This window comes from Oncorhynchus tshawytscha, linkage group LG33 (genome assembly GCF_018296145.1).
Source record: "Oncorhynchus tshawytscha isolate Ot180627B linkage group LG33, Otsh_v2.0, whole genome shotgun sequence".
Classification (NCBI taxonomy): Eukaryota; Metazoa; Chordata; class Actinopteri; order Salmoniformes; family Salmonidae; genus Oncorhynchus; species Oncorhynchus tshawytscha.
In genome coordinates, this window is record NC_056461.1 from 34,630,243 (window position 1) to 34,643,541 (window position 13,299).

Sequence of the window (13,299 nt, forward strand, 5' to 3'; positions counted from 1 at the left end):
AAGCAATCAATGCATTTGAACAACAGCATAAATACACCCATTTCAATGTTGCATGTCAAAAACCAAATGAAATGTCAAGTTCCTTAAATCTGCTGAGAATGTTCCAAAGACAAGCAACTATTCTGCACTATTCCCATATGATGTGCGAAGGTTCTATGCAAAATAACCAATGGACAACAAAGCTCTCACCAAGATCTAAGAAGCATATTGTTCTCAGAATGTTATGTGCTAGCTGGGATATTTGTTGGAAATTGGCATGGTAGCTAACTAGCTAGCTAGCTGCTTATCAAAAAGGTACAGCATATAACTGGCTAATTTGACCCCGCAAAAAAAATCAACCAAACCATTTCTAAATGTTTCTCAAAATTACTGTAGCTGGGTAATTCATTTGATAATGCTTTGTGATACACCCTGTTTTATGATGATTTAGTCCACACAACATGTCACCCTGTCAACCACAGTAGAACAGCCACAGTCATGGTTTTTTGTCCTACCAGATCTGCGATGAGAAGGTTCTAGATAGTGTATCCCTCTGTCCTTCGACTGATATTGGATGTAGATGTACGGTTGATCAGGTCCCAGGCTCCCATGACTGTTATGATTATTTATTTACATGCTAATAAACACGTTAATTGTACCTAATAGAGCAGATAAAGTTTCACATGCGGAAGTAACAAGTATAGTGCGAGAGACTCAATGGGAAGGAGACTAGAACAGACCCAGAAGTTCTGACTGAGCGCACATTTGAGCGCCCCAGGACAGTCCATTAACTTTGTGCTGTTAAATTTTATGCTATGAAATCCTGCGATTTCATTGGGGCAGTTCCCCCTCATAGCAAATAGCTGTAAAAACAATCCAAGCAATGTAGCCACAGCCTATGTGCCAGCGGAGCTGCTGTCAGAGTCACAGAGGGGCAGAGAAGTAAGTAACTGAACAGCTTGTTTTGAACAATAGATTTTAGGAACAATTTACACATTTACCACACTTTCATGAGCATTTAAAACATAATCCATGAATGAATGATATATATATATATTTACAGACAGATTATTTCACTTATAACACACTGGATCACAATTCCAGTGGGTCAGAAGTTTACATACACTAAGTTGACTGTGCCTTTAATTAAACAGCTTGGAAAATTCCAGAAAATTATGTCAGGGCTTTAGAAGCTTCTGATAGGCTAATTGACATAATTTGAGTCAATTGGAGGTGCTACCTGCGGATATATTTCAAAGCCTACCTTCAAACTCAGTGCCTCTTTGCTTGACATCATGGAAAATCAAAAGAAATCAGTCAAGACCTCAGAAAAGAAATTGTAGACCTCCAAAAGTCTGGTTCACCCTTGGGAGCAATTTCCAAATGCCTAAAGATACCACGTTCATCTGTACAAACAATAGTACGCAAGTATAAACACCATGGGACCACGCAGACGTTATACTGCTCAGTAAGGAGACGCTTTCTGTCTCCTAGAGATGAACGTACTTTGGTGTGAAAAGTGCAAATCAATCCCAGAAAAACAGCAAAGGACCTTCTGAAGATGCTGGAGGACACAGGTACAAAAGTATCTACAGTTGAAGTCGGAAGTTTACATACACTTAGGTTGGAGTCATTAAAACTCGTTTTTCAACCACTCCACAGATTTCTTGTTAACAAACTATAGTTTTGGCAAGTCGGTTAGGACATCTACTTTGTGCATGACACAAGTCATTTTTCCAACAATTGTTTACAGACAGATTATTTCACTTATAATTCACTGTATCATAATTCCAGTGGGTCAGAAGTTTACATACACTAACTTGACTGTGCCTTTAAACAGCTTGGAAAATTCCAGAAGATGATGTTATGGCTTTAGAAGCTTCTGATAGGCTAATTGACATAATTTGAGTCAATTGGAGGTGTTACCTGTGTATGTATTTCAAGGCCTACCTTCAAACTCAGTGCCTCTTTGCTTGACATCATGGGAAAATCTAAAGAAATCACCCAAAATACCACTACTAAAGGACTATAATAAGAAGAGACTTGCTTGGTCTACGAAACACGAGCAATGGACATTAGACCGGAAATCTGTCCTTTGGTCTGATGATTCCAAATTTGAGAATTTTGGTTCCAACCTCTGTCTTTGAGATGCAGAATAGGTGAATGGATGATCTCCGCATGTGTGGTTCCCACCATGAAGAATGGAGGAGGAGGTGTGATGGTGTGGGGGTGCTTTACTGGTGACACTGTCTGTGATTTATTTAGAATTCAAGGCACAATTTAACCAGCATGGCTACCACAGCATTCTGCAGCGATGCAGGTGTTAGTCGTTGTCTCTGATTGGGAACCATATTTAGGTAGCCTGTTTTGTCAAGGTGGGTTGTGGGTGATTGTCTGTTAGTTGCTTGTGTCAGCACATTTTGTATATAGCTTCACGGTCGTTGTTCATTTATTGTTTTGTTCAGTTTACTTCGTGTTTTCGTCATCCATTAAAATAATGCATTCACACCACGCTGCGCTTTGGTCCACTTCTTACGACGGTCGTGACAGTGTGTGCAAATGGCGTGAGGTGGTAAGGCAATAAATAGGCCATAGTAGCAAGTAATTACAATTTAGCAAATAACACTGGAGTGATAAATGTGCAGATGATGATGTGCAAGTAGAAATACTGGTGTACAAAAGAGCAGAAAAGTAAATAAAATAAAAACAAGATGGGGTAGGTAGATTGGATGGGCTATTTACAGATGGGCTATGTACAGCTGCAGCGATCAGTTAGCTGCTCGGATAGCTGATGTTTAAAGTTAGTGAGGGAAATATAAGTCTCCAGCTTCAGCGATTTTTGCAATTCGTTCCAGTCATTGGCAGCAGAGAACTGGAAGGAAAGGTGGCCAAAGGAGGTGTTGGCTTTGGGGATGACCAGTGAGATATACCTGCTGGAATGTGTGCTATGGGTGGGTGTTGTTATCGTGACCAGTGAGCTGAGACAAGGCGGACCTTTACCTAGCAAAGACGTATAGATTACCTGGAGCCAGTGGGTCTGGCGACAAATATGTAGCGAGGGCCAGCCAACTAGAGCATACAGGTCACAGCGGTGGGTGGTATAAGGGGCTTTGGTGATGGCACTGGGATGGACTGAATCCAGTTTGCTGAGTAGAGTGTTGAAGGCTATTTTGTAAATGACATCACCAAAGTCGAGGATCGGTAGGATAGTCAGTTTTACTAGGGTATGTTAGGCGGCGTGAGTGAATGAGTCTTTGTTGCGAAATAGAAAGCCGATTCTAGATTTAATTTTGGATTGGAGGTATTTAATATGAGTTTACAGTCTAGCCAGACACCTAGGTATTTGTAGTTGTCCACATAATCAGAACCGTCCAGAGTAGTGATGCTAGTCGGGCGGGCGAGTGTGGGCAGCGAACGGTTGAAAAGCAAGCATTTAGTTTAACTAGCGTTTAAGAGCAGTTGGAGGACACGGAAGGAGTGTAGTATGGCATTGAAGCTCGTTTGGAGGTTTGTTAACACAGTGTCCAAAGGGCCAGATGTATACAGAATGGTGTCGTCTGTGTAGAGGTGGATCAGGGAATCACCCGCAGCAAGAGCGACATCGTTGATATATACAGAGAAAAGAGTCGGCCCGAGAATTGAACCCTGTTGTACCCCCATAGAGATTGCCAGAGGTCCGGACAACAGGCCCTCCGATTTGACACACTGAAATCTGTCTGAGGAGTAGTTGGTGAATCAGGGGAGGCAGTCATTTGAGAAACCAAGGCTGTTGAGTCTGTCGATAAGAATACAGTGATTGACAGAGTCGAAAGCCTTGTCCAGGTCAATTTACTGTGCAGCCGGCTTCAATCTTTTATCAATGGCGGTTATGTTATCGTTTAGTATCTTGAAAGTGTCTGAGGTGCACACGTGACCAGCTTGGAAACCGGATTGCACAGTGGAGAAGGTACGGTGGGATTCAAAATGGTCAGTCATATGTTTACTAACTTGGCTTTCGAAGACTTTAGAAAGGCATGGCAGGATGGATATAGGTCTATAACAGTTTGGGTCTAGAGTGTCTCCCCCTTTGAAGAGGGGGATGACTGCGGAAGCTTTCCAATCTTTAGGGATCTCGGACGATACGAAAGAGAGATTGAACAGACTGGTAATAGGGGTTGCAACAATGGCGGAGGATAATTTTAGAAAGAGAGGGTCCAGTTTTTCTAGCCCAGCTGATTTGTAGGGGTCCAGATTTGCAGCTCTTTCAGAACATCTGCTATCTGGATTTGGGTGAAGGAGAAGCTGGGGAGGCTTGGACATGTAGTTGTGTGGGGTGCGGAGCTGTTGGCCGGGGTTGGGGTAGCCAAGAGGAAAGCATGGCCAGCCGTAGAAAAATGCTTGTTGAAATTCTCGATTATCGTGGATTTATCGGTGGTGACAGTGTTACCTAGCCTCAGTGCAGTGGGAAGCTGGGAGGAGGTGCTCTTGTTCTCCATGGACTTTACAGTGTCCCAAAACATTTTGGAGTTAGAGCTACAGCCTGCAAATTTCTGTTTGAAAAAGCTAGCCTTTGCTAGCTGACTTCCCTGAACAGTTGCTTATCGCGGAATCTATTCGATTCTATCGCAGTCCGCCACAGGATGTTTTTATGCTGGTCGAGGGCAGTCAGGTCTGGGGTGAACCAAGGGCTATATCTGTTCTTAGTTCTACATTTTTTGAAAGGTGCATGCTTATTTAAGATTGTGAGGAAATTACTGCTGAATTGGAGAATCGCTTCTTGAATCGGGGCTACAGCGTTCAGGTCCTGAAAGATGCCGGTATAAGGGCTGACAGAGAGAACTTGTTGCGAAGGGGGGTGCCTCGTGATACATCGGAGAGAGTGTATTTTGTTACAATATACAGCACTGAAGCAGAGAGCATTAAAATAATCATTAAAAACAATTGGGGAATCATCCAAAGTGATGCTACTACGCCAAGTCTTTCCTGAGCCACCAGTCATAAGCTTTAGATGTCCTACCCTTAATGACAAATTAGTCCACAGTTATCTTCCGGGTGACTCTCAAAAAACCCAAGGGCTCTTTTAAATGTAACCATGGCAAACATTGCAGTAATATTGCACAGAAGAAGTATTTTGTTGACACAGCTTCCAAAATGGAGTATTACGTCAAGCATTTCATTAACTGTAAAACCACTCATGTCATCTATAGATTGGAATGTCCACAGTGCATGGTGTTCTACATTGGAAGGACAAAGAGACGCCTTCAAGACCGCTTAGCGGAACACAAGTACGCCATACAGGTAGGTAATGAAGACTACCCCATGGCAAGGCTCTACAAGTCCCTACACCATGGCAACCCTGCCTCCCTACAAGCTATGGGTATTGATCATATTCCGGCCTCTATTAGAAAAGGGGACAGTCTTAAACAGTTAAACCAAAGGGAAAGTTTTTGGATTTACAAACTACAGGCCACGAAATACCCTGGTTTAAATGAAGATATGGATTTACAAACTACAGGCAACTAAATACCCTGGTTTAAATGAAGATATGGATTTCTCACCCTTCCTGTAGGGTCGTGATGGGTCCATTTGCTGTCATCTAGTGGACATTTTGCTCTATTGCCCTCAGCTATGGTTAGACTGTTGTTGTTCATGTTTTGCTGTGTTCTAGTGTACTATGGAATATTTAGCTTTCTTATTCTTGACACTTCTCCCAGTCATATTTAAGGTTAGAACTACCTTTTAGTGTTCTGATACTTCTAGTTTGGAGTTGTATTTTTATGATAACATAGCTACAGTATTTCAATGTGTATAGTATTGCTTACTAGGTGTGTCCAATCAATTGTGTAACCACTCCCTCTTCCAATTAGGGCTAATTGATAAGCTGTTTAAAAGAGGACCTTGTATTCCTTTTTTTTTGTACTCCCTGACGAAGGCCACGAAGGCCATGTAGCTGAAATACGTCGTAAAAAAAAAACTGTGTTTCTATTCAACATGCCATACTAATAAAGGAATTTTAATTAATTATATGAAGAGTGCTTTGGTCCTCCTTTCTTTTTGATGACCAATTTACCCCTTTTACCAAAGAGCACCTTCTATCTACCAAAATGTACAATTGTGTACCTTAGTAGCGCTTCCCCTCCTCCTCTTATTTATAAAGCCCTTCTTACATCAGCTGATATCTCAAAGTTCTGTACATGATCCCAGCCTAAAACCCCAAACAGCAAGCAATGCATGTGTAGAAGCACGGTGGCTAGGAAAACTCTCTAGAAAGGCCAGAACCTAGGAAGAAACCTAGAGAGGAACCAGGCTATGAGGGGTGGCCAGTCCACTTCTGGCTGTGCCGGGTGGAGATTATAACAGAACATGGCCAAGATGTTCAAATGTTCATAAATGACCAGCATGGTCAAATAATAATAATCACAGTGGTTGTAGAGGGTGTAACAGGTCAGCACCTCAGGAGTAAATGTCAGTTGGCTTTTCATAGCCGATCATTCAGAGTAACTCTACCGCTCCTGCTGTCTCCAGAGAGAAGTGTTTCAGGGAGCGGATGACAGTGATGTGGGGTGGTCGTTTGACCGCGGACCCATAGCGGATGCAGGCAATGAGGTACTGATCGCTGAGATCCTGATTGAAAACAGCAGAGGTGTATTTGGAGGGCAAGTTGGTCAGGATAATATCTATGAGGGTGCCCATGTTTACAGATTTAGGGTTGTATCTGGTGGGTTTCTTGAAATTTGTGTGAGATTGAGGGAATCTGAGATTGTCGGACTGCCGAGGTGTTAAACATATCCCAGTTTAGGTCACCTAACAGAATGAACTCTGAAGATAGATGAGGGGCAATCAATTCACATATAGTGTCTAGGGCACAGCTGGGAGCTGAGGGGGGTCTATAACAGGCAGCAACAGTGAGAGACTTAGTTCTAGAGAGATTCATTTTTAAAATTAGAAGCTCGAATTGTTTGGGCATAGACCTGGAAAGTATGACAGAACTTTCCAAGCTATCTCTGCAGTAGATTGCAACTCCACCACCTTTGGCAGTTCTATCTTGAAGGAAAATGTTGTAGTCGGGGATGGAATGGTGGGATGGTGGCCTTCCTAAGCCAAAATTCAGACACGGAAAGGACATCAAGGTTGGCAGAGTGTGCTGAAGCAGTGAGAAAAACAAACTTACGGAGGAGGCTTCTGATGTTAACATGCATGAAACAACGCCTTTTTTGGTTACAGAAGTCAACAAATGAGAGTGCCTGGGGACACACACGGCCTGGGTTAACCTTCACATCACCCGAGGAACAGAGGAGGAGTAGGATGAGGGTACGGCTAAAGGCTATCAAAACTGGTCGTCTAGTGCGTTGGGGACAGAGAATAAAAGGAGCAGATTTCTGGGCATGGTAGAATAGATTCAGGGCATAATGTACAGACAGGGTTATGGTGGGGTACGGGTACAGTGGAGGTAAACTCAGGCATTTTGTGATAAGAGAGATTGCATCTCTGGACGTACTAATTATGCTGCGTGAGGTCACCACATGTGTGGGAGGTGGGAAAAAGGAGGTATCTGAGGCATGTTGAGTGGGACTAGGGGCTCCGCAGTAAACTAAAACAATAACTATCCTAAACAACAATATACAATGCATATTGACATTTGAGAGACAAAGCGAGGCATAAAGCAATCACAGGTGTTGATTGGGAGAGCTAGCTAAGACAACAACGGGTAAAATGGCAATGAATGGGCAGAGAGGGTCAGTTAACTACACACAGGGCCTGAGTTCGAGGCTGTGGCCGACAGAAACAAAAATAAACAAAATGGAGTACCGTGATTAATGAACAGTCCAGCAGGCATCAGCTATGTAGCCAAGTGATCATAGGGTCCAGTGAACAACAATAGGTTAAACAGAGAAGCCGCTGGGTAGTCCTTACTACCTAGCAAGCTGTAGACATGGCTTTAAAGTTAGCAGGCCGGGGCTAGTAGAAGCGCCTGCGCCGACGTCTGGCAAAGGCCGTTGGGGGCACAGCTGATGGAGTTACGTCGGCAGACCAGTCGTGGTGGAACGGCGGGGCTTCGTGTAATTTGTTTTTCAACAGGACAATGACCCAAAACACAACTCCAGGCTGTGTAAGGGCTATTTGATCAAGAAGGAGAGTGATGGAGTGCTGCATCAGATGACCTGGCCTCCACAATCAACCGACCTCAACCCAATTGAGATGGTTTTGGAGTTGGACTGCAGAGTGCAGGAAAAGCAGCCAACAAGTGATCAACCCCTTCAAGACTGTTGGAAAAGCATTTCACATGAAGCTGGTTGAGGGAATGCCAAAAGTATGCAATGCTGTCATCAAGGGAAAGGTTGGCTACTTTGAAGAATCTAAAATCTAAAATATGTTAAACACTTTTTTGGTTACTACATGACTCCATATATGTTATTTCATAGTTTTGATGTCTTCACTATTATTCTACAATGTAGAAAATAGTCAAAATAAAGACAAACCCTTGAATGAGTAGGTGTGTCCAAACTTTTGACTGGTACTGTATATATTTTTAACAATCACATGTGGAGCGCCGCCTCTAACTCCCTGATTGGCGGGACGCCACTGATCAGTAACAACATTACAGTAGCAGCTACACAAAGAAAGAGCAGGGAAATTCAGTAGTAAACTTGTGCTCTATAAAGAGCGCCAGTCTCATACTTCATTAACATTCTCTATTTCTCTCAAGTGTTTTTAAAATGCTGACTGTGTGTTAATTTTAAAATGTTGCTTATAATATTGTGCAAGGTTTGAGATTAGTTGAATACCTATGGGGCAAGCTCCTAGAATTATGTAAAACCTTGTGTTTAATACCGCTTAAATTGTAGATGGTTGAGGATTATAAATTGTGTGGATAGCAAAGGACTGACTAAGACATGGGATAAAAGACTAACCTCCCAGATCAAGAAATTGTATTAGGAGGAACTGAAATGTTCAGTATACAGGAGACAGGTGAATGTATCTAAGATGACATCTAATGAGGCAGATCTCCTTCAGCCTTCTAGGCTTGGGCGGTGTACCGTACATACCGTATACCAGGCTATTCAGAAAGAGCCATGGGATACTTTTTCAATAGCATCTAAACTATTTATTTTGAGTTTTTTTTTTATACATTTAAATATTTGTAGCTACTTTTAAGTAAAGACCTGCAGTCAACTTTTACAATACTTTAGGCGATAAAGAAAATCTTGTTCTTCATGTCACATAATATTTCATTATGAAGCTTACCGGTAGTTCCCAGTCTTGTGGTGTTTGTTTACAAACACACAACATGAGACCGGAACCTTGTGAGTCACTCACTGTTGTGCAGCACGTGTCAGGTGATCTACTGTAGTTAGTGTATGGTATTTTAGAACTAAATGTTTGCCAGCTAGAAATGTTATAACTATTAAGTTAACTGTCTAAAATGTGCTAAACGGTCAGAGGTTGTGCATTTGATTTGCTAATTTAGTAGGTAGTTCGCTATCTAGCAAAGTGGTTAGCTTCTTCCAAAATCAAGCTTTGCTTGGTAACAGCAGAAAATCCCCTCCTGGATCAAGAGCCTTGCTGTCTAATATTTGTTTTGTGCATGCAGCAAACTGTGAGTAGCATTTTGTTTTATATAACTTCATGAGCTGGGATGTCTGTCCTTCAAATAGTTTAGGTTCAAGATTGTGTAAAATGTTTGCAATTTGCTTGTTAGCATTTCGTTATCATTGTCTATGGGATTTTACTTGTACTTGTTAGCATTGCTAATATTCGGATTACAGAGGCTCAGTGGGGTTTGAAAATAGAAAATATATATTTTTTTACACCTTTATTGAACTAGGCAAGTCAGTTAAAAACACATTCTTATTTTCAATGACGGCCTAGAAACGGTGGGTTAACTGCCTCGTTCAGGGGCAGAACGACAGATTTTTACCTTGTCAGCTCGGGGATTCAATCTTGCAACCTTACGGTTAACTAGTCCAACGCTCTAACCACCTGCCTTACATTACACTCCACAAGGAACCTGCCTGTTACGCAAATGCAGTAAGAAGCCAAGGTAAGTTGCTAGTTAGCATTAAACTTATCTTATACAAAACAATCAATCATAATCACTAGTTAACTACACATGGTTGATGATATTACTAGTTTATCTAGCGTTGCATATAATCGATGCGGTGCGTATCGTTGCTCCAATGTGTACCTAACCATGAACATCAATGCCTTTCTTAAAATCAATACACAGAAGTATATATTTTTAAACCTGCATATTTAGCTAAAAGAAATCCAGGTTAGCAGGCAATATTAACCATGTGAAATTGTGTCACTTCTCTTGCGTTCATTGCACGCTGAGTCAGGGTATATGCAACAGTTTGAGCCGCATGGCTTGTTGAACTAATTTGCCAGAATTTTACATAATTATGACATAACATTGAGGTTGTGCAATGTAACAGGAATATTTAGACTGATGGATGCCACCCGTTAGATAAAATACAGAAAGGTTCCGTATTTCACTGAAAGAATAAACGTTTTGTTTTCGAGATGGTTTCCGGATTTGACCATATTAATGACCTAAGGCTCGTATTTCTGTGTGTTATTGTGTTATAATTAAGTTTATGATTTGATAGAGCAGTCTGACTGAGCAATGGTAGGCACCAGCAGGCTCGTAAGCATTAATTCAAATGGCACTTTCGTGTGTTCTGCCAGCAGCTCTTAGCAATGCTTCAAGCATTGCGCTGTTTATGACTTCGAGCCCATCAACTCCCGAGATTAGGCTGGTGTAACCGATGTGAAATGGCTAGCTAGTTAGCGGGGTGCGCGCTAATAGCGTTTCAAATGTCACTCGCTCTGAGACTTGGAGTAGTTGTTCCCCTTGCTCTGCATGGGTAACGCTGCTTCGAGGGTGGCTGTTGTCGATGTGTTCCTGGTTCGAGCCCAGGTAGGAGCGAGGAGAGGGACGGAAGCTATACTGTTACACTGGCAATAGTAAAGTGCCTATAAGAACATCCAATAGTCAAAGGTATATGAAATACAAATCGTATAGAGAGAAATAGTCCTAAATTCCTATCATAAATACGACCTAAAACTTCTTACCTGGGAATATTGAAGACTCATGTTAAAAAGGAACCACCAGCTTTCATGTGTTCTCATGTTCTGAGCAAGGAACTTAAACGCTAGCTTTCTTACATGGCACATATTGCACTTTTACTTTCTTCTCCAACACTTTGTTTATGCATTATTTAAACCAAATTGAACATGTTTCATTATTTATTTGAAGCTCAAATGATTTTATTGATGTATTATATTAAGTTAAAATAAGTGTTCATTCAGTATTGTTGTAATTGTCATAATTACAAATACATTTTTTTAAATATATATATATATATATATTTTTTTTTTAAATCGGCCGATTAAATCGGTATCGTTTTTTCTGGTCCTCCAATAGTCGGTATTGGTATGGGCGTTGAAAAATCATAAAATCGGTCGACTTCTACCACAAACCCTCTTGCTTGCTTTGTCGTTGTAGACCTCTAATTAACGGAACTCTTTCATCGAATGAATGGAGTGTCTGTTGAACACAATATTGTAAGCTTAAAAATAAATAACTTTTCTATTTCCTTTAATCTTACAATTGCTGTGACATTTAACAGGGATGTAGCTATATTGGTGACCTTTAACAACTTCTTGGCACACCCATCCCGCTGAATTGCAGAGCGCCAAATTCAAATTAAATTACTAAAAATATTTAATTTTCATGAAATCACAAGTGCAATATAGCAAAACACAGCTTAGCTTGTTGTTAATCCACCTGATGTGTCAGATTTCAAAAAAGTTTTACAGCAAAAGCTATCCAAGCGTTTATGTTAGGACATCTCTCTCAGCAGACAAAACATTACAAACAGCTAGCAGCAAAGTAGATTGGTCACGAAAGTCAGAAAAGCAATAAAATGAATCACTTACCTTTGATGATCTTCGGATGTTTGCACTAACGAGACTCCCAGTTACACAATAAATGTTCCTTTTGATCCATAAAGATGATTTTTATATCAAAAATACCTCCATTTGGTTGGCGCGTTTTGTTCAGAAATCCACAGGCTTGAGCGGTCACGACGGGGCACAATGAAAATTCCAAATAGTATCCGTAAAGTTCGTAGAAACATGTCAAACGTTTTTTTATAATCAACCCTCAGGTTGGTTTTACAATAAATAATCGATAATATTTCAGCCGGACCATAGATTTTTCAATAGGACAGAGAGAGAAAATGTCTGCTCCAAGCTGCAGACATTGCAAAATTCTGCTGGCACCCAGCCATCCACTGATGCAATGTAATCATTCTCGCTCATTTTTCGGAATAAAAGCCTGAAACTTTGTCTAAAGACTATTCACACCATGCGGAAGCCATAGAGAAAGGAATCTGGTTGATATCCCTTTAAATGGAGGGAAGGCATGCAATGGAACAGAGAGGTTTCAGGAAAAACAGCACTTCCGGGTTGGATTTTCCTCAGGTTTTCACCTGCAATATCAGTTCTGTTATACTCACAGACAATATTTTGACAGTTTTGGAAACTTTAGAGTGTTTTATATCCTAATCAATTCTATGCATATTCTGGATTCTGGGCCTGAGAAATAGGCAGTTTCATTTGGGTATGTTTTTCATCCAAACATCAAAATACTGCCCCCTACACTCAAGAGGTTAAAGGATGCCTCTCCGCCAGTCAATCATTTCTCAGATGGGGAGCATGATGGGGTCACTCTAACCCCCAACCCAGCCCCCCACTACATCCCTAGGTGGTGCTGATGGAGATGGGATGTAAATGGGGGTCTTTGGAGGTCTCTGGGGGATCCAGGTGTCAGACCCTTTGTTGACAACAGCCCATCAAGGCTGGCCGGGCTCCCCAGCTGCACCGTTAATGAAATCAATGCAGAGCGGGAGGAGAGGGGGGCTGCGGGGGTGAAGCAAGCCACAGGGCCCTATGAGGGAGATCATAGTTGGACCACAGTATGACTATGGTTCATATTTGTCTGTCTTTCTGTGTCCCACACCCACTCCCCCATCCTTTTGTTCAGGGTCACTCTGGATGAGTCAGAGGTCATTATTAGAGTGATGAGAATCCAGCAGACAGACAAATAGAGCAATAAAGTTTAGAGATCGACCGATGAAATCGGCATGGCAGATTAATTAGGGCCGATTTCAAGTTTTCATAACAATCGGTAATTGGCCTTTTTGGATGCCGATTATGGCCGATGAGGAAACTGCGTGGCAGGCTGACCAACTGTTACGCGAGTGCAGCGTCAAAAGGACCAAGGAGCCAAGGTAAGTTGCTAGCTAGCATTAAACTTGTCTTTTAAAAAACAAT

General features: G+C 41.6%; 1 protein-coding gene across 2 annotated transcripts in view; it reads right to left on the minus strand.

Annotated features, from left to right (window-relative positions):
• Nucleotides 1-13,299, minus strand: part of LOC112230661 (neuronal migration protein doublecortin) — a 99,553-nt gene that overhangs the window by 29,169 nt on the left and 57,085 nt on the right. The window lies entirely within an intron of this gene.